General features: G+C 37.4%; 12 non-coding genes and 1 pseudogene across 12 annotated transcripts; all 13 read right to left on the bottom strand.

Annotated features, from left to right (window-relative positions):
- Positions 1 to 139: 139 nt before the first annotated feature.
- LOC124917674 lies at positions 140 to 257 on the bottom strand. Its single transcript, XR_007097189.1, has one exon. It is a non-coding gene; the product is annotated as a 5S ribosomal RNA (ribosomal RNA).
- A 338-nt stretch (positions 258 to 595) lies between these two features.
- On the bottom strand, positions 596 to 713 carry LOC124917667. Its single transcript, XR_007097187.1, has one exon. It is a non-coding gene; the product is annotated as a 5S ribosomal RNA (ribosomal RNA).
- Positions 714 to 1,203: 490 nt separating this feature from the next.
- LOC124917652 lies at positions 1,204 to 1,322 on the bottom strand. Its single transcript, XR_007097173.1, has one exon. It is a non-coding gene; the product is annotated as a 5S ribosomal RNA (ribosomal RNA).
- Positions 1,323 to 2,239: 917 nt separating this feature from the next.
- On the bottom strand, positions 2,240 to 2,357 carry LOC124917663. Its single transcript, XR_007097183.1, has one exon. It is a non-coding gene; the product is annotated as a 5S ribosomal RNA (ribosomal RNA).
- Positions 2,358 to 3,128: 771 nt separating this feature from the next.
- LOC124917659 lies at positions 3,129 to 3,246 on the bottom strand. The gene has a single exon (XR_007097179.1). It is a non-coding gene; the product is annotated as a 5S ribosomal RNA (ribosomal RNA).
- Positions 3,247 to 3,729: 483 nt separating this feature from the next.
- Positions 3,730 to 3,848, bottom strand: LOC124917658. Its single transcript, XR_007097178.1, has one exon. It is a non-coding gene; the product is annotated as a 5S ribosomal RNA (ribosomal RNA).
- A 766-nt stretch (positions 3,849 to 4,614) lies between these two features.
- Positions 4,615 to 4,732, bottom strand: LOC124917661. The gene has a single exon (XR_007097181.1). It is a non-coding gene; the product is annotated as a 5S ribosomal RNA (ribosomal RNA).
- A 483-nt stretch (positions 4,733 to 5,215) lies between these two features.
- LOC124917653 lies at positions 5,216 to 5,334 on the bottom strand. Its single transcript, XR_007097174.1, has one exon. It is a non-coding gene; the product is annotated as a 5S ribosomal RNA (ribosomal RNA).
- A 337-nt stretch (positions 5,335 to 5,671) lies between these two features.
- Positions 5,672 to 5,789, bottom strand: LOC124917660. The gene has a single exon (XR_007097180.1). It is a non-coding gene; the product is annotated as a 5S ribosomal RNA (ribosomal RNA).
- Positions 5,790 to 6,109: 320 nt separating this feature from the next.
- On the bottom strand, positions 6,110 to 6,228 carry LOC124917656. The gene has a single exon (XR_007097176.1). It is a non-coding gene; the product is annotated as a 5S ribosomal RNA (ribosomal RNA).
- A 337-nt stretch (positions 6,229 to 6,565) lies between these two features.
- On the bottom strand, positions 6,566 to 6,683 carry LOC124917670 (annotated as a pseudogene).
- A 493-nt stretch (positions 6,684 to 7,176) lies between these two features.
- Positions 7,177 to 7,295, bottom strand: LOC124917657. Its single transcript, XR_007097177.1, has one exon. It is a non-coding gene; the product is annotated as a 5S ribosomal RNA (ribosomal RNA).
- A 486-nt stretch (positions 7,296 to 7,781) lies between these two features.
- On the bottom strand, positions 7,782 to 7,902 carry LOC124917675. Its single transcript, XR_007097190.1, has one exon. It is a non-coding gene; the product is annotated as a 5S ribosomal RNA (ribosomal RNA).
- Between the last annotated feature and the right edge of the window lie 13,368 nt (positions 7,903 to 21,270).

Here is a 21,270-nt window from a genome sequence, read left to right as displayed (position 1 = left end):
TTAATGTGTTTTTATATTAAATTGTATGTTTTCACACTTTTATTTTGTATATTTTCGTAAAAACATTAAAAAAGGAGTTCGACATTAACTTTTATTCAATTTAATCCTTAATTTGATTGTTTTTAAAAAAAATAAAAAAGGAGTGCGACACGAGGACTTCCCAGGGGTCAACCATCCTAGTACTACTCTCGTCCAAGCACGCTTAACTGCGGAGTTCTGATGGGATCCGGTGCATTAGTGCTGGTATGATCACACCCGTCATATGATGAACAATTTATTCATTTGATACATCATCAATTAATTAAAAAAAATGCTTTTTTCACGAAATTTGAAATGGACGAGTTTTAAACAACCGAAGGCCGCTTACGACCTTAGTTTCTTCAAATCGATCAGTTTTCACGCTTTTATTTTCTTTTTTTTAGTAAAAAATCTAATATCAATTAAAACATTCGAAATTAACGTGTTTTTATATTAAATCGTACGTTTCACGCTTTTATTTTGTATTTTTTCGTAAAAACATTAAAAAAAGAGTTCGACATTAACGTTTATTCAATTTAATCCTTAATTTGGTTAATTTTTTAAAAAAATTAAAAAAGGAGAGCGACACGAGGACTTCCCGGGGGTCACCCATCCTAGTACTACTCTCGCCCAAGCACGCTTAACTACGAAGTTCTGATGGGATCCGTTGTTTTAAAGCTGATATGATCGCACCCGTCATATGATGAACAATTTATTCATTTGATACATCATCAATTAATTAAAAAATGATTTTTTCACAAAATTTCAAATGGACGAGTTTTAAACTATCAAAGGCCGTTTACGACCTCAGTTTCTTCAAATTGATCTGTTTTCACGCTTATATTTTGTTTTTTTTCGTAAAAACATCAAATATTAATTAAAACATTCGAAATTAACGTGTTTTTATATTAAATCGTACATTTTCACGCTTTCATTTTGTGTTTTTTCATAAAATATTAAAAATATTTCAAATTAATATATTTTTATGATATTATATATATTTTTTTATAAAAAAACACAAAAACAAAAATAAAAGTTCGAAATTAACGTGCTTTTATATTAAATCGTACATTTTCACGCTTTTATTTTGTATTTTTTCGTAAAAACATTAAAAAAAGGAGTTCGACATTAACGTTTATTCAATTTAATCCTTAATTTGATTGTTTTTTAAAAAAATTTAAAAAAGGAGTGCGACACGAGAACTTCCTAGGGGGTCAACCATCCTAGTACTACTCTCGCCCAAGCACGCTTAACTGCGGAGTTCTGATGGGATCCGGTGCATTAGTGCTGGTATGATCGCACCCGTCATATGATGAACAATTTATTCATTTGATACATCATCAATTAATTAAAAAAATTATTTTTTCACAAAATTTGAAATGGACAAGTTTTAAACTACCGATAGCCGTTTACGACCTCAGTTTCTTCAAATCGATCAGTTTTCACGCTTTTATTTTTCTTTTTTTCGTAAAAAATCTAATGTTAATTAAAATATTCGAAATTAACGTGTTTTTATATTAAATTGTACATTTTCACGCTTTTATTTTGTGTTTTTTCGTAAAAATATTAAACAGATTTCAAATTTATATATTCTTATTATATTTTGTATGTTTTTTTTATAAAAAAACACAAAAATAAAAATAAAAGTTCGAAATTAACGTGTTTTTATATTATATCTTAAGTTTTCACGATTTTATTTTGTATTTTTTTCGTAAAAATATTAAAAAGGATGTGCGACATTAAACAGCCGAAGGCCGTTTACGACCTCAGTTTCTTCAAATCGATCTGTTTTCACGCTTTAATTTTGTTTTTTTTCGTAAAAAAACTTCAAAAATCAAATCGAAATAACGTGTTTCTTAAATTTTACGTTTTCTTGCTTTTATTTTGTGTTTTTTCGTAAAAGTATCAAATATAAATTAAAACATTCGAAATTAATGTGTTTTTATAATAAATCGTACGTTTTCACGCTTTTATTTTGTTTTTTTTCGTAAAGATATTAAAAAGATTTTAAATTTATATGTTTTTATGATATTTTGTATGTTTTTTTAAAAAAACACAAAAATAATATTAAAAGTTCGAAATTAACGTGTTTTTATATTAAATCGTACGTTTTCACGCTTTTATTTTGTGTTTTTTCGTAGAAACATTAAAAAAGGAGTTCGACATTAACGTTTATTCAATTTAATCCTTAATTTGGTTATTTTTTTAAAAAATTAAAAAAGGAGAGCGACACGAGGACTTCCCGGGGGTCACCCATCCTAGTACTACTCTCGCCCAAGCACGCTTAACTACGAAGTTCTGATTGGATCCGGTGCTTTAAAGCTGGTATGATCGCACCCGTCATATGATGAACAATTTATTCATTTGATACATCATCAATTAATTAAAAAAATGATTTTTTTTTTTCACGAAATTCGAAGTGGACGAGTTTTAAACAACCGAAGGCCGCTTACGACCTATGTTTCTTCAAATCGATTAGTTTTCACGCTTTTATTTTGTTTTGTTTTCGTAAAAAATCAAATATAAATTAAAACATTCGAAATTAACGTGTTTTTATATTAAATTGTACGTTTTCACGCTTTTATTTTATTATTTTTCGTAAACATATTTAAAAAGAAGTGCGACATTAAATAGCCGAAGGCCGTTTACGACCTCAGTTTCTTCAAATCGATCCGTTTTCACGCTTTAATTTTGTTTTTTTTCGTAAAAACACTTCAAAAATCATATCGAAATAACGTGTTTTTCTTAAATTTTACGTTTTCTTGCTTTTGTTTTGTGTTTTTTCGTAAAAATATCAAATATAAATTAAAACATTCGAAATTAATGTGTTTTTATAATAAATCGTACGTTTTCACGCTTTTATTTTATATTTTTTCGTAAAGATATTAAAAATATTTCAAATTTTTATTTTTTTATGATATTTTGTATGTTTTTTTAAAAAAACACAAAAACAATAATAAAATTTCGAAATTAACGTGTTTTTTATTAAATCGTACGTTTTCAAGCTTTTATTTTGTGTTTTTTCGTAAAAACATTAAAAAAGTAGTTCGACATTAACGTTTATTCAATTTAATCCTTTATTTGGTTATTTTTTAAAAAAAATTAAAAAAGGAGAGCGACACGAGGACTTCCCGGGGGTCACCCATCCTAGTACTACTCTCGCCCAAGCACGCTTAACTACGAAGTTCTAATGGGATCCGGTGCTTTAAAGCTGGTATTATCGCACCCGTCATATGATGAACAATTTATTCATTTGATACATCATCAATTAATTAAAAAAATGATTTTTTTCACGATATTCGAAATGGACGAGTTTTAAACGGCCGAAGGCCGTTTACGACCTTGGTTTCTTTAAATCGATCCGTTTTTACGATTTAATTTTATTTTTCGTAAAAACATCAAATATCAATTAAAACATTCGAATCTAACATGTTTTTATATTAAATTGTACGTTTTCACGTTTTTATTTTGTGTTTTTTCGTAAAAAAATTAAAAAGATTTCAAATTTATATGTTTTTATTATATTTTGTATGTTTTTTTTTAAAACACAAAAATAATAATAAAAGTTCGAGATTAACGTGTTTTTATATTAAATCATACGTTTCACGCTTTTATTTTGTGTTTTTTCGTAAAAACATTAAAAAGGAGTTCGACATTAACGTTTATGCAATTTAATCCTTAATTTGATTGTTTTTTAAAAAAATTAAAAAAGGAATGCGACACGAGGACTTCCCAGGGGGTCAACCATCCTAGTACTACTCTCGTCCAAGCACGCTTAACTACGGACTTCTGATGGGATCCGGTGCATTAGTGCTTGTATGATCACACCCATCATATGATGAACAATTTATTCATTTGATATATCATCAATTAATTAAAAAAATGCTTTTTTCATGAAATTCTAAATGGACGAGTTTTAAACAACCGAAAGCCGTTTACGACCTAAGTTTCTTCAAATCGATCAGTTTTCACGCTTTTATTTTGTTTTGTTTTCGTAAAAAATCAAATATAAATTAAAACATTCGAAATTAACGTGTTTTTATATTAAATTGTACGTTTTCACGCTTTTATTTAGTGATTTTTCGTAAAAATATTAAAAAAGAAGTGCGACATTAAACGGCCGAAGGCCGTTTACGACCTAAGTTTCTTCAAATCAATCCGTTTTCACGCTTTAATTTTGTTTTTTTTCGTAAAAAAACTTCAAAAATCAAATCGAAATAACGTGTTTTTCTTAAATTTTACGTTTTCTTGCTTTTATTTTGTGTTTTTTCGTAAAAATATCAAATATAACTTAAAACATTCGAAATTAATGTGTTTTTATAATAAATCGTACGTTTTCACTCTTGTATTTTGTGTTTTTTCGTAAAGATATTAAAAAGATTTCAAATTTTTATTTTTATGATATTTTGTATGTTTTTTTAAAAAAACACAAAAATAATAATAAAAGTTCGAAATTAACGTGTTTTTATATTAAATCGTATGTTTTCACGCTTTTATTTTGTGTTTTTTCGTTAAAATATTAAAAAAAGGAGTTCGACATTAACGTTTATTCAATTTAATCCTTAATTTGGTTATTTTTTAAAAAAAAATAAAAAAGGAGAGCGACACGAGGACTTCCCGGGGGTCACCCATCCTAGTACTACTCTCGCCCAAGCACGCTTACCTACGAAGTTCTAATGGGATCCGGTGCTTTAAAGCTGGTATGATCGCACCCGTCATATGATGAACAATTTATTCATTTGATACATCATCAATTAATTAAAAAAATGAATTTTTTCACGAAATTTGAAATGGACGAGTTTTAAACGGCCGAAGGCCGTTTACGACCTCGGTTTCTTTAAATCGATCGTTTTTACGATATAATTTTATTTTTTCGTAAAAACATCAAATATCAATCAAAACATTCGAATCTAACATGTTTTTATATTAAATTGTACGTTTTCACGTTTTTATTTTGTGTTTTTTCGTAAAAATATTAAAAAGATTTCAAATTTATATGTTTTAATTATATTTTGTATGTTTTTTTAAAAAACACAAAAATAATAATAAAAGTTTGAGATTAACGTGTTTTTATATTAAATCGTACGTTTCACGCTTTTATTTTGTATTTTTCGTAAAGACATTAAAAAAGGAGTTCGACATTAACTTTTATTCAATTTAATCCTTAATTTGATTGTTTTTAAAAAAAATAAAAAAAGGAGTGCGACACAAAGACTTCCCAGGGGGTCAACCATCCTAGTACTACTCTCGTCCAAGCACGCTTAACTGCGGAGTTCTGATGGGATCCGGTGCATTAGTGTTGGTATGATCGCACCCGTCATATGATGAACAATTTATTCATTTGATACATCATCAATTAATTAAAAAAAATGTTTTTTCACGAAATTCGAAATGAACGAGTTTTAAACAACCGAAGGCCGCTTACGACCTTAGTTTCTTCAAATCGATCAGTTTTCACGCTTTTATTTTCTTTTTTTTAGTAAAAAATCTAATATCAATTAAAACATTCGAAATTAACGTGTTTTTATATTAAATCGTACGTTTCACGCTTTTATTTTGTGTTTTTTCGTAAAAACATTAAAAAAGGAGTTCGACATTAACGTTTATTCAATTTAATCCTTAATTTGGTTAATTTTTTACAAAAATTAAAAAAGGAGAGCAACACGAGGACTTCCCGGGGGTCACCCATCCTAGTACTACTCTCGCCCAAGCACGCTTAACTACGAAGTTCTGATGGGATCTGGTGTTTTAAAGCTGGTATGATCGCACCCGTCATATGATGAACAATTTATTCATTTGATACATCATCAATTAATTAAAAAAATGATTTTTTCACAAAATTTCAAATGGACGAGTTTTAAACAACCAAAGGTTTCAAATTTATATGTTTTTATGATATTATATATATTTTTTTACAAAAAAACACAAAAACAAAAATGAAAGTTCGAAATTAACGTGCTTTTATATTAAATCGTACGTTTTCACGCTTTTATTTTATATTCTTTTCGTAAAAACATTAAAAAAGGAGTTCGACATTAACGTTTATTCAATTTCATCCTTAATTTTATTGTTTTTTAAAAAAATTAAAAAAGGAGTGCGACACGAGGACTTCCCAGGGGGTCAACCATCATAGTACTACTCTCGTCAAAGCACGATTAACTACGGAGTTCTGATGGGATCCGGTGCATTAGTGCTGGTATGATCGCACCCGTCATATGATGAACAATTTATTCATTTGATACATCATCAATTAATTAAAAAAATGTTATTTTCACGAAATTCGAAATGGACGAGTTTTAAACAACCGAAGGCCGCTTACGACCTTAGTTTCTTCAAATCGATCAGTTTTCACGTTTTTATTTTCTTTTTTTTCGTAAAAAATCTAATATCAATTAAAACATTCGAAATTAACGTGTTTTTATATTAAATCGTACGTTTCACGCTTTTATTTTGTGTTTTTTCGTAAAAACATTAAAAAAGGAGTTTGACATTAACGTTTATTCAATTTAATCCTTAATTTGGTTAATTTTTTAAAAAAATTAAAAAAGGAGAGCGAACCGAGGACTTCCCGGGGGTCACCCATCCTTGTACTACTCTCGCCCAAGCACGCTTAACTACGAAGTTCTGATGGGATCTGGTGTTTTAAAGCTGGAATGATCGCACCCGTCATATGATGAACAATTTATTCATTTGATACATCATCAATTAATTAAAAAAATGATTTTTTCACAAAATTTCAAATGGACGAGTTTTAAACAACCAAAGGTCGTTTACGACCTCAGTTTCTTCAAATTGTTATGTTTTCACGCTTATATTTTGTTTTTTTTTTCGTAAAAACATCAAATATCAATTAAAACATTCGAAATTAACGTGTTTTTATATTAAATCGTACATTTTCACGCTTTCATTTTGTGTTTTTTCATAAAATATTAAAAATATTTCACATTTATATGTTTTTATGATATTATATATATTTTTTTATAAAAAAAACACAAAAACAAAAATGAAAGTTCGAAATTAACATGCTTTTATATTAAATCGTACGTTTTCACGCTTTTATTTTGTATTTTTTTCGTAAAAACATTAAAAAAGGAGTTCGACATTAACGTTTATTCAATTTAATCCTTAATTTGATTGATTTTTATAAAAATTAAAATAGGAGTGCGACACGAGGACTTCCCAGGGGGTGAACCATCATAGTACTACTCTCGTCCAAGCACGCTTAACTGCGGTGTTTTGATGGGATCCGGTGTATTAGTGCTGGTATGATCGCACTCGCCATATGATGAACAATTTATTCATTTGATACATCATCAATTAATTAATAAATGATTTTTTCACTAAATTTGTAATGGACGAGTTTTAAACTATCGAAGTCCGTTTACGACCTCAGTTTCTTCAAATTGATCCGTTTTCACGCTTATATTTTGTTTGTTTTCGTAAAAACATCAAATATCAATTAAAACATTCGAAATTAACGTGTTTTTATTTTAAATTGTACATTTTCACGATTTCATTTTGTGTTTTTTCTTAAAAATATTAAAAATATTTCAAATTTATATGTTATTATGATATTATATATATATTTATAAAAAAACACAAAAACAAAAATAAAAGTTCGAAATTAACGTGTTTTTATATTAAATTGTACGTTTTCACACTTTTATTTTGTATTTTTTCGTAAAAACATTAAAAAATGAGTTCGACATTAACTTTTATTCAATTTAATCCTTAATTTGATTGTTTTTAAAAAAAATAAAAAAGGAGTGCGACACGAGGACTTCCCAGGGGGGGTCAACCATCCTAGTACTACTCTCGTCCAAGCACGCTTAACTGCGGAGTTCTGATGGGATCCGGTGCATTAGTGCTGGTATGATCGCACCCGTCATATGATGAACAATTTATTCATTTGATACATCATCAATTAATTAAAAAAATGCTTTTTTTACGAAATTCGAAATGGACGAGTTTTAAACAACCGAAGGCCGCTTACGACCTTAGTTTCTTCAAATCGATCAGTTTTCACGCTTTTATTTTCTTTTTTTTAGTAAAAAATCTAATATCAATTAAAACATTCGAAATTAACGTGTTTTTATATTAAATCGTACGTTTCACGCTTTTATATTGGGTTTTTTCGTAAAGACATTAAAAAAGGAGTTCGACATTAACGTTTATTCAATTTAATCCTTAATTTGGTTAATTTTTTAAAAAAATTAAAAAAGGAGAGCGACACGAGGACTTCCCGGGGGTCACCTGTTAGGATCTAGGTCGCGACTGGAGGACCGGGGTTGGGCCGGTTAGCGCGTCTCACTCAAAGGGTGGTGATTAATCCGGTTAGAGATTAACACCGGGGTTTCAATACTACACAAACTGTCACAAACCCTTGAACTAGGTTCAAGCGCGGAAGAGGTTTGTTTTAGGTTGAAGCAGCACACTCACGAGAAAGGCAGAACCGGTTTTGGATGATAAAGGTTTGAAGATTGATGGGTCGGTTTTTGTAACCTAGTGATTCGGTTTGGATAGAGTCAAGTAGGTTGGAGCGGTGTAGATAAGTTAGTGCGGAGATAAATCTCCTACGTCACCCCTTCCTCTCGAAATCGCGAGAAGGATATTCACTAAGGAATACAAATACAATCCGATCGAGACTTATTTCCTGCTCGATAACATTCGTACAATTTACACCGAAATTGTAAATACACTTCAACTTAGCACTTAAGCTTTTATAGAGATAGAACACAATCTTATCACTTGTAAATTAATTGCTCGCTGTGTCACTTGTGTCTCACTGTATCTCACTTTTTGTTGTCCCACATTTACTCTTCTTCAGCTGCTCCTTTTATAGGTGAGATATGCCAACGGTCATATTTTACTTCCTTGAATCTGATTGGCTGAGCAGAGGTTCAGTGATTCAGACCTGGCGGTCAATTGTTCAGACCTGGCGGTCAATTTAACAGACTTGGCAGTCTGTTCATCCGTTGTGTAAGACAAACCTGCTAGGTTTATCTTTTACTCAATGTGGTAACTGTTGGTTAGACAGTTGTCTGTACTTGGAAGATTTCCTTTCTGACTTATCCCGAAGTGGAAAGATCCTATAGGACGGTTTTCTGCAGCCTGCAGACTTTCCTCAGACTTGTATGAATATGGAAGTGTTCAGTCTGTTCTTTTGGTATCGTTCTCAACAGATACCCAAAGTATCTTCTTATGTTGGTCGGTCATTTGACTTAATCGAATGGCTTCCGGTGTGATTGGTTTAACCGGACAGCTTCCGGTTATTCCTTTGCCTTGTGGCTGATCGGCTGTCTAGTGTTTCTGGTTTTTAACTCTGGCCGATCCTTTCCTTGTGCGGTCGTGTTCCGAATGTTCCTGCATGGAAGGTTTATGTGTTAAGTTTTGTGAACTGGTCTAATTTTATCTAACAATTTCTCCCTTTTTGATTATTTTATTTAAAATTATCAAAACTATGTAAGTTTGCAAACGTAGGCCGGTTCTTTATTTGACCGGATTTTTTGAAACTAACTTGGGAGAATTTTTCGAAAAATTTTGGAAAAACTTTTGAGAAAAATTTTGGAAAATTATTATCTTTTATCTTATCAATTTCTCCCTTTTTGATTATTTTATTTAAAATTATCAAAACTATGTAGAAATGCAGTATAGGCCGGTTTCAAAAATAGCTTTATATATATAGAGAGAAAATAACCAAAAGAGGGAAAATATTATATAGACACCGAAATAAACTTAGTTTAAGAAAAGTGAGCCCCTATTCTGAGTCGGAGAATCTGAAACCGTCCATCATATCCTTGGTCGGTTTTTCCTTATCCGGTTGGTCCGATCTTGAGGAAGAACCTTCAACTTGCGGTTGACCAACCGTGCTGATTGGAACCGTATCAGAGACTCGCTGTCTTGTAGAATGCTCCGCCAGATACTCTTCATCTTCATCCTCGGATTGCGGTGGGTCTGGTGGAGTATCGACATTTGTTTCGGTGATCCTCTCCAGCAGCCCGGCTACCTGAGCCTTCTTTGATATTTTCCGTTTTCGTTTTGCTGGAACCGAAGAGGAGGAAGCTGCCTTTTTCTTTTTGTGAGCGGTTGCAAATTCATCAAGTCTTTGTCTTTCAGTATTCAACCGCTCTGCATCCTCCGCAGCTTGAGCGGTTATGGACTTTGCAAGTCCGGGATATCTAGCCGCTGTGTTTCGTTCACGTTCGGCTATTTCTTCTTCAGACAGTCACGGTGCTTCCTTTGCTCTCCGCGTTTCTTCATCCAGCGCATCTTGGACTTCCTTAGCCGCTCGGGCGTTGGCTTCCTCAACCGCTATGTCAGCATTGATCTTGACTTTTATCAGCTCATTGACATGTTCGGTTAGCGCCTTAAAGTCGGCTTCAAGCTTGTTGTTGCGGTCTTCAAGGCTCGCATTCTTCTTTTCAAGATCTGTGACCCTGTCAAGAGTCGAGCCGACTAGATCCTCAGTGACCTCTATTAAACGTTGCTCGGTTGCCCTTTCAAGCCGATCCAAGTCATCCACTATTCTTGAGGTCTTATCTTCCAAGGCCTTAGTTTATTGAAGATGTTCGTTGCGCATAATAGTGTCGTCCCGGTAGTCGGCTTCGATTTTTGTGATCCGTTCCTCTGCCTTGACGAGATTATCCCTCGTCTTTTCGGCGAGCATGAGTGTTTGGCGCAAGGCTTTCTTGACTTTTGTCTCCAATGGGTGAACCGTTGAGTCTGCAAACTCTTGAATAAGGGACCTGACCTTTTCTTCTGTGATGCCCGGTTCGGAAATCCCAGGTTGAGTAGTTTCACCTTGCCCGGTGAAAGGAGTTTTTATCCTTTCGCCGGTCTCGTTTATGGCCGGATCCGCTAGAGGAGGCATTTCACTTCGGTTCTGACCGTTACTGGTCTTAGGAGCTGGTGAGTGCGGTTTTTCTCGCTGTCTGAACACTGCTTCAAGCCGATCAATTTCTTCAGCGAGTTCTCCTTTCGCTATCTCAAGCTTTTCTAACACCAAGAGCTGTAGGTTAGCCTTCGGTGTTCCCGCAACGTACCTTTCTTTCAGCTTCCGGATACGTACGGTTAGCTTTTGTGCCGAGCACGCGGTCTCACGATGGCGCATCGGTCCATGGCTTCGTGAAGAGTTTCGGCGTTTGTGAGGCTTAGAACGGTTTCCTCTATCTCCTTCAGCCTTCTGAAACATTGTTCGTCGGTTAGGCCCGGTAGCATGTGTTTGAAAAGTTTGTCGTATCGATACTCGTGCCATTCCCGGTATAATGCGCCAACCGCTTGAACTCGCAGTTCAATTCCCTCCAAGATATTTCGGACAATGGTCGCGGATATCCTTTGGTCATTGTCAGGGGTAGCCTCCTCCTCCTCCTCTCGATCGTCTGCACCGCCATCAGTGTTCTCAAGGCTATCGGCTGCACCGGTATTGTTGGGACTTGTACCCGAATGTTCTTCATCATTCGGTCCTTCTTCATCGGTTTTCTGTGAATCGGTTCGGTCAGACGTGGAAGCCGATTCTTCCTCATCTCTTGTTTACGAGGGCGGTTCCGAGAATACTATCTTCTCCTTGCCCTTGCTTCCGGACTTTTCTTTTGCCGGGGCCGGTTTCTTGGCGGATTTCTTCCTTCGGCCACCTGTAGAGCCGGGGGCTGGCTGCTTCCTCTCCAGGAAATGTTTGGATTTTATTAACCTTCTCGATGGGAGAATAACACCAGGACCGGTGTTGATGTTGTGGTGGAGCATGATTTTTCCAAGGGGAATGGCATATCCCCATGACCGTGCGGAGTCCGGTTTCACCATGTCTTTCAGGTTATGGAATATTTCCTTCGCCCAGTTGACTTTCGTACCTTCCAGAAAACCGACAAGCATCTCGATCTTGGCCTTGGTAAGGTTATCGTAATTCCCACCTCTCGCCTGAACCGACTTTGTGAAGATGTCACAAAGCGGTATGTACTCCGGTCGTAGTGTCGCTTTCTTACCGGATACTTTCACCGGTTCTGCATTTGCAGAGAGAATCTGGCAGACCGCCTCGAATGTTGTTGGTTCTAGATCCAACAAGGCATTGCGGCCACTTGTTAGAAGACGTAGGATCTCCGCAACCGATTCTTCGGTTATCTCGAATTCAGTACCGCTAACAGTTGCGGTTATCTTGTCACCAGATAAAGTTGCGGTTCTGAAGAATTCTTCAACCGCTTCTCTGTATATAACAAAGGTACCGCCCAGAAAATACTCAAGTCCGGCTTCGGTTATCCGTTTAATAACTTCCTTTGCCGCAGGCGTGCCCTTTTGTCGGATTTCCTCGAAATCCACCTAAACGATGTGTTTGAACAAAGCGGAGGCACGACCCATCTTAGATGATTGAGGGGGGGGGTTTGAGAGAGCTAGAGAATAACCGCTGAGAGAGAGTTTGAGAGCTTAGAGAGAGAAAGCTGTTTCGCGTAAGAGTGAAATGAAATATCCAAGGACTCCTTATATAGGCGCGGTTTGGAAACCCAACCATCCCATCAACTCTTGGCGGGAGTTTTCCCTCCAAGCCAAAGAGGCGGCAATATGTGGGCGGGAAGCTAAAAAGGCGGTAGATCAAGAGGCGGCAATCCAAAGGGCGGTAATTCAAGAGGCGCGAATCAAGGGGCGGGAAGCCAAAAGGCGGTAATTCAAGAGGCGCAAAATCAATGAGCGGTAATTTTGAACGAAAGCTCTTTGGGCGGGAAATTTCCCTCCAACATTTTCGATTTTGACTTTGATGACGTAATCCCTCCTTTGAAACCGTTTGATGCTGCGGTTTTCTTAATTTAACCGGAGAGTTTGGTTATCGAAAGTTAACCGGTTATTTAAATAAGCAGAATTTTTGCAATCTTTTGAGTCTAAGTGGTTTTTCTTGAAACCGAATAAGAACGCGGTTACTTTGAAATTGACCGGATAAGAGCGAGGCAGTATTAACCGATTACTTAGATGGATATTTTGATTATTAAGATGACCCGGTTATTTAGATTGAAATAGAATTATATTGAAAGAACATTACAGAATTGAAACCGAAAAGTAGATCGGTGTGAAATAGACATACATAAGATGAAAAGATACAACTTATGTAATAACCACTTTAGAAAACCTTTCTTCCACCCCATCCATGTCAAGAATATTCGAGGGAGATGCCGGTGTGCCTGGTCCAAATTATGGCCGGTACTTGAGAATGATCCTACTAATGTGATGAGCATAACCGTGACCTTTCTTGGTTAGCACCATGTTTTTCAGGTTCTTAAAAATGACCGTTGACCAATTGATCGTCGTATTGCTAACAATATGGGTCATCATGTCGTATGTTTTCTTGGAGTAACGCTGATTTGGGGATTGACAAATGATAGAGCGGGTTACAATCTCAAGAAGGAGTTGAATGTGATGAGCAAGGCGGGTTTTTAACCCATAGTTTTCCACCGGAACATCGGTTCCAGAGAAGAACAGTGCGTGATCGGCTGCCGCACTCCCCACCTGGGTTGGAAAGTCAGAAAACCCTTCTGTGGGCAAGTTGAACATGTGGGCAAATTCGGCTTCATCCAGCTAGAAGGTGTGGTCTCTCACCGTAGAGACGATATAGTTACCTCTGATGCAAGCGCTTCTGAAGAACGTCTTGACATCCTTAATAAGTATGGGACCAGATTCTTCGAGAAAGGTTCGAAGGCCGGTGTCAATGAGAGATTCAAACATGATCTCCTTTGTTTCTCCGTCCCAATGTTCCATACATGAATCGAAGTTGATGCTCAAGAAATTTCCTAGAGTTCTGCTCGGCATGATTCTAACTTTGCTACTAGAGAGAGAGAGAGAGTTTAAGATTTGAGATGTGTTAATTTGATTAGGAAAGGTCTCTTTATATAGATCCGGTTCTGGAGGGAAAGTATTAGCATTGAATGTCAGTTTTGTCTCATTGGAGAAGAGAATCTTTATGTTTCCAAAGTTCATTGGGAAGAGGCTGATTGCGGAGCTCGAGGTAGGTGTTAGTTGAAAAGTAACCAAGTTAGTTGGGTATTGATTACTTATGTAGTTGGGGGATACCTCATTAATTAAATATTACTTATTTTTTATTAATGCACCAACACACTGTAAAGTAATCAAAAGAAACCGAGGATAACATAGATAAGGCCGGAGAAAACATAGATAAAACCGAAATGATCATAGGGAGGTTGAACAAAGATACACCCGGTGCGTGAAGCAAAATGACCGGGTGTAGGAAGGAGTAACTTAGTGTCCGTTGGAGTTGACGCCACCGTTGGGGTTGTTGCGGCGGTTCCTCCTCCTCCAAGACCTTTCAAACCACTCATAGAAGGAGTCGGTTATTTCCTTGGTTAGCACTTGAGCCTGGTTCAGACCTTCGCCTGGACAGGTCGGAACTCCAAGCTCAACAAGTAGGCAGTTCAGTTGGGGAACGAGGCCGACTGTTCGAACGCCAATCATCTAGATTAGGACGTCGAACAGTACCCTTGATCAATTAACCGGTGTACCGGTGGTGATAGCAGCCATCATGTTGAATGTCGCGGTACAGTAGGTGTTCGTCACATCTCTCCCTAAGATGCTTCGACCGATCACGTCATTGAGGAGCTGATATTCAGCTCTCAAGAGTGATTTCGTACCATGGTCATCAACAGGTTGGTTAGACCGTGCAAAGGTGAGGGAAATCTCGGCCTTTAAGTCGGCCGGAACATTGAGATCCGTTAGCCCTTGCTTTGGTAGGCTGAAACACCTCGCAAAGTCATTCTCTGTGAAGTCAAAGACTATACCTCCCACTTTCGATTGGATATGAGTATCGAAATGAGGAGTTCCTCTGAACACCCTGGCATTATAAAGGAATTCCAGGACTGATTCAGAGTATATAGTATGCTTGTCATCTAGGAAGTACCGAAGACCGGTGTCTTCAAGAGATTTGATCACTTTGAACACATCATAGTGTTCAGTGCTCAAGGTAGATTGGAAATCAACTTGAAAGATGTTAGGAAACTGAGACATTTTGTCTTAGTGTGAGAATGAGCTTTTGTCTTGTGATTGTTTTGGTTAATGTTTGCTTCACTTAAATACTAGTTGGGGGAGTATCCTATTATCCAGGGGTTAGAGGTGATAATGTCTATTAACTACAGTGTAAAGAGTGTTGCATAAAATAGGCATGTTTGCAGCCTAGGGTGTTGGTCATAGACCTGGACCATGAAAGATATCAGATCTTCACGTCTTTTTAGGTGCGACCATTTTACTTTGAAAAGGCAATGTTTCAGAACAGATAAATTTAAACACTGATAGTTATTCCACTTTTGTTTGAATTTCAAATAATCTAAGATAACCTATTTCCGAACCGGTCAGTTATCAGTTGTTCATCCCGATGCGGTTATTTGGTGCATGCACCAAGTAACCGGTCGGTTTACTCTGTCTGATAAACCAGGCGGTTCTTCCACAGATACCTTGAAAATTTGAAGTCCAACAATTTAGGAGGAACTACCGGTTTTGTCTGTCCGAACCGAATTTCCTTTTTAAACATCCTTAGGGATGATCTGACTAATGTCGGTTAAACCGAGTGTAAGTCTGAATTGAGAGAACTTAGCTTCCTGTAGAGGCTTGGTGAAGATATCGGCTACTTGTTGATCAGTTGGTACGTATTCCAGCCGGATATGCTTCAGCATGACATGTTCCCGGATGAAGTGGTGCCTTATGTCAATGTGCTTGGTTCTGGAGTGGAGAACCGGATTGTAGGTGATTGCTATGGCACTCGTGTTGTCACAGAAGATCGGAGACTCTTCGGCTATGACACCGAAGTCCGTCAGTTGTTGTTGGATCCAAAGGAGTTGTGAACAACAGCTTCCGGCCGTCAGGTATTCAGCTTCTGCGGTTGATGTGGCCACTGATGTCTGTTTCTTGCTATGCCATGAAACAAGCCGGTCACCTAGGAACTGACATGTTCCGCTGGTGCTTTTTCTATCAATCTTACAACCTGCATAGTCTGCATCTGAATAACTCGTTAGGTTAAAGGACGAATCCTTTGGATACCACAGGCCGACATCAGGTGTTCCCTTTAGGTATTTCAATATTCGCTTTGCGGCTGTGTAGTGGGATTGTTTTGGATTGGCTTGGAATCTTCCACACACACCGACTGCAAATAGAATATCCGGTCTACTCGCTGTCAGGTATAGGAGAGAACCGATGATGCCCCGGTAAGCGATCTGGTCTACTGATTGACCCTCATCATCCTTGTCCAATTTAACCGATGAGCTCATTGGAGTAGCCGCTGAGGAGCATGTGTCCATCCCAAACTTCTTTAGAAGCTCCTTGGTGTACTTAGGTTGGCTTATGAACGTTCCTTCTTCGAGTTGTTTAACCTGAAGACCTAGGAAGAAACTTAATTCTCCCATCATACTCATTTCAAACTTGTTAGTCATCAGGGTTGAAAATTTATCACATAACTTAGGATCGGTTGAACCGAAGATGATATCATCTACATAGATTTGAACAAGTAGGATATGTTCCTTCTTCTCAAATTTAAACAACGTTTTATCCACCGAACCGATGGTGAAGTCATGTTTTAACAAAAATGCGGTTAGTGTATCATACCAGGCTCTAGGTGCTTGCTTTAGACCGTATAAAGCTTTGTTTAACCGGTATACATGGTTTGGAAACTCAGCACTTTTGAAACCGGGTGGTTGTTCAACATACACCTCTTCACGTAGGTCACCATTCAAAAATGCACTTTTAACATCCATTTGAAAAACCTTAAAGTTTTTGAAAGCAGCAAAGGCTAGAAAAATCCTAATGGCTTCAATCCTAGCTACAGGGGCAAATGATTCTTCAAAATCAATGCCTTCTTCCTGTTTGTAACCTTGTGCCACTAATCTGGCTTTGTTCCTCGTGACCAAACCGTCTTCATTGAGTTTGTTTCTAAATACCCATCTTGTTCCTATGACCGGTTGATCTTTCGGTCTAGGAACTAGGTACCAGACTTTATTACTCTCAAACTGGTTTAGCTCTTCTTGCATTCCCAAGATCCAATCCGGATCTGACAATGCTTCATCTATTCTTTTCGGCTCAATCTGGGATATAAAGGCGGAATTAAAGTATTCCTCCAGAAGTTGACGCCTAGTTCGAACAGGTTCTGAAGGGTCACCTATAATTTGCTCAGGAGGATGTTTAGTATTTCTTTTGAAATTCGGTTCAGGGATGTCTACCAAATTACCGTTTACTTGATCAAGGCTAGACATATCGGTAGGCTGAACAAGATTGTCAGACCGACCGACTTCCTCGGTTTGAACCGGGGTGTCAGCTTCCTGTCGTGGGACAGCTTGATCCGGCTGGGTTTCAATATTACCCATTTGGTCATGGACAAACCGCCTGAAGACCGGTGTCTCATCTTCACTATCAGAATGGATATTGTTGTTTTCCAATCTGTTGTGTAGATCAAAGCATGATGCAGTGTTACTTTCAACCGATTCATCGAAAACAACGTGAAGTGTTTCCTCCATGGTTAAAGTTCTATTGTTGTACACTCTATATGCTTTACTCACTGCTGAGTAACCTAACATGATCCCGGTATCGGTTTTTGCATCAAAAGTAGAAAGATAGGTTTTACCATTTATGTGAATGTAGCATTTACAACCGAAAATCTTAAGGTACTTAAGGTTGGGAACCCTGTTAAAATAAACCTCATACGGTGTTTTGTTGTGAAACTTGTTAATCAGAGACTGGTTTTGTGTATAACATGCAGTGTTGATAGCCTCAGCCCAAAATTTCTGAGCAATACCCGAATCGGCTATCATGGACCGTGCGGCTTCCTTGAGAGTCCGGTTTCTTCTCTCGGCCAGGCCATTTTGTTGAGGAGTCCTAGCACTAGACAACTCATGTCTAATATCGGATTCATCAAGAAATGCGGTTAAGGTACTGTTGGTAAATTCGGTACCTCTATCACTTCTAATGCTATTAATGCGTGTTGATTTTTCATTTTGCAGGCGCTTAAGCAGTGTAATCAAGTTTGATGCGGTTTCACGTTTAGATGGTAGAAATATTACCCATGTAAACCTAGAGTAATCATCAATAACTACCATGGTGTAAAGCATACCTCCTAGGCTAATGACCTGAATTGGTCCAAATAAGTCCATGTGAAGGAGATCTAAGCATCGGTTAGATTGAATATTCCCTTTACTCTTAAAGGTTGACCTAGTTTATTTACCCATTTGACATGCTGAGCAAACCTTATCCTTGTTAAATACTATGTCAGGAATACCTTCTACTAGCTTTTTACCGCGAATGTAGTTTAAGGTTTTCATGTTTAGATGGTTTAGTCTCTTATGCCACAACCAGGTTTGATCAGTCTTAGCTATCATGCATATAGGGTATTCTACCTTAGTTTTCCAGTCTACCTTATAAATATTACCTAACCTATTTCCGGTTAGCAGTATAATACCTTGTGAATTCTTAACTAAACATGCATGTTTAAGAAATTCTACCGTGTATCCAGCATCACACATCTGACTAATGCTTAGCAAGTTAAAACGTAGATTTTCTACTAAGAGTACATTATCAATAGTTAAGTTACCATGGACAATCTAACCCTTGCCCACAGTTCTACCTTTTGAGTTGTCACCGAAGGTGATTAGTGCACCGGTTTCTATTCTGATGTCGGTTAGCAGGTTGTTGTTCCCGGTCATATGCCTGGAGCAACCACTATCCAAGTACCACTCAGAGTTTCCTAGCCGTTTCTTTATATCCTGCAAAATGTACATATTTACAATTGTTTGGCACCCACATTCACTTGGGTCCACATGCGGTTAGTCCCTTTGGCATCCAAACCTTGACAAGCCGGACAACCTTCTTTGCTAAGGTTTTAACCGTCCTTTTGGCACTCGGTTATGGGTATCTCGGTTTTTCTACGAAGGTCTTAAATGAGGGTGATTTGTGGTTTGACCTAGGCGGTTGAGGATTGGCTTTCCTATTTTTGAGCAGGTCGGCTTTCCTTTTCTCAGGGTCAAGCCATTTCTCAGAGTCGGTTGGACCAACATAGTTGTGGTTTAGTTTTTCTGCCGTATAGTATGCGGTCAATTCCTCTTCAGCGGTTAAGGAACTTCTAATGAATCTTATAAGAGGAAGATTACTCCTTGTAAACCTTACTTTCTCTACGGGTTTTTGGTCTTTGGATCTATCCTTTTTGTATCCTAAGCCGAACATGCAAAAAGGATGTCTGTAATGACTACACATTTTCTTTACCATGTCACTGGATCTCTTATATGCGGCCATTTTATACTGGAGTCGGGCATTTTCTTCCTCGGTTAGTTCTCTAGCTGGTTCACTAGACTGTTCGGTCTTAAGTGGTAGTTCAGGTTCTGACTCGGTTTCTAAGGTAGGGATTTCATCAGGTTCTATGATCTCTGGTTCGGTTATAATGGGTACTTCTGGTTCTGTCGGAATGGGTACTATAGGATCGGTTCTAAGGTTGAGTTGCTTAGGTAGTAGAGCTAGTAGGTTCTTATACTCTTCTACCATATCATTCAATGCATTATATAACTCATCTTTAGTAAATTCTTCACAAGGAGAGTCAAATACCTGTTCCTCATTTGCCATAAGGCATGTGAGTTCATCATCACTGTCACTGTGAGCCCATAAGCTTCCTCCATCATCGGCTATCAGTGCTTTCTGAACCTCACTTCCTTCACCGGTTTGTTGATAGTTATTTCGGTTATCTTGGTTATCCGGTTTCCGGTTATCCCTCCTCGGTTTTCTGCATTCCCACTTGAAATGTCCCAAACAGTTACAGTTATAACACCTTACATTGGATTTATCGCCATAGTTGTAGTTTGTCGGTTGGCTTCTTTTCATGAACCTCCCAAACTTCTGTGCAAGCATTGCCATGGCATCCTCGGTGAACTGTTCGGCGGTTCTGATCGGTGCAGGTGCAGCCGGTTCTGTGGATGTGATCAGTGCTCTGGTTGAGGTTGAGGCCGAAACCTCTTCTTCAGTTCTAGATCTCATTTCAAACTCATATGCCTTAAGATCTTCGAATACATCATGTAGCTTCATCTTACTTAGGCAGTTTGATTCCCTCATCGCCATTGTCTTTATGTCCCATGCACTTGGAAGAGATCTTAATGCTTTCATGATGACTTCCTTGTTGTTATACCTCTTGCCAAGAGTTGCTAGCTCATCTAATACACCAATGAACCGGTCACTGTACTCTTTCATTGTTTCTCCCCGTTTCATCTTGATGCTTTCAAACTTCTGAGTAGCCACCATTACCTTGTTTTCCTTTGTTCTTTCATTTCCCTCAAAGATCTGAATGACTGTGTCCCATGTTTCCTTTGCGGTTTTGCAGTCTCTGATCTTGCAGTACGTATTTCTGTCCACACTGTTGGAGATCCGGTTTCTAGCATGGTTATCCAGGTTATTTCTTCTCCTATCTTCAGTTGTCCATTCATTTATGTCCTTATCAATGATTATCGGTCCTTCGGCCAGAATGGATTCCATCTCATCATCCAAGGTGATTAAGTGTAGGTGCATGCGTGCCTTCCAATTGGCAAAGTCATCACCTTCTAGCATTGGTGGCCTATCGAACGACATGCTTGCTTGAGTATTGAAACTAACTGCTCTGATACCAATTGTTAGGATCTAGGTCGCGGCTGGAGGACCGGGGTTGGGCCGGTTAGCGCGTCTCACTCAAAGGGTGGTGATTAATCCGGTTAGAAATTAACACCGGGGTTTCAATACTACACAAACTGTCATAAACCCTTGAACTAGGTTCAAGCACAGAAGAGGTTTGTTTTAGGTTGAAGCAGCACACTCACGAGATAGGCAGAACCGGTTTTGGATGATAAAGGTTTGAAGATTGATGGGTCGGTTTTTGTAACCTGGTGATTCGGTTTGGATAGAGTCAAGTAGGTTGGAGCGGTGTAGATAAGTTAGTGCGGGTCGGTTAGAATATAGAACCAGCAGAAAGTAAGTAACAAGACAGATTTTATGGATGTTCGGAGATAAATCTCCTATATCACCCCTTCCTCTCGAAACCGCGAGAAGGATATTCACTAAGGAATACAAATACAATCCGATCGAGACTTATTTCCTGCTCGATAACACTCGTACAATTTACACCGAAATTGTAAATACACTTCAACTTAGTACTTAAGCTTTTCTAGAGATAGAACACAATCTTATCACTTGTAAATTAATTGCTCGCTGTGTCACTTGTGTCTCACTGTATCTCACTTTTTGTTGTCCCACATTTACTCTTCTTCAGCTGCTCCTTTT

This window comes from Impatiens glandulifera, unplaced genomic scaffold (genome assembly GCF_907164915.1).
Source record: "Impatiens glandulifera unplaced genomic scaffold, dImpGla2.1, whole genome shotgun sequence".
Classification (NCBI taxonomy): Eukaryota; Viridiplantae; Streptophyta; class Magnoliopsida; order Ericales; family Balsaminaceae; genus Impatiens; species Impatiens glandulifera.
This window is presented reverse-complemented; position numbering and strand designations above follow the sequence as displayed.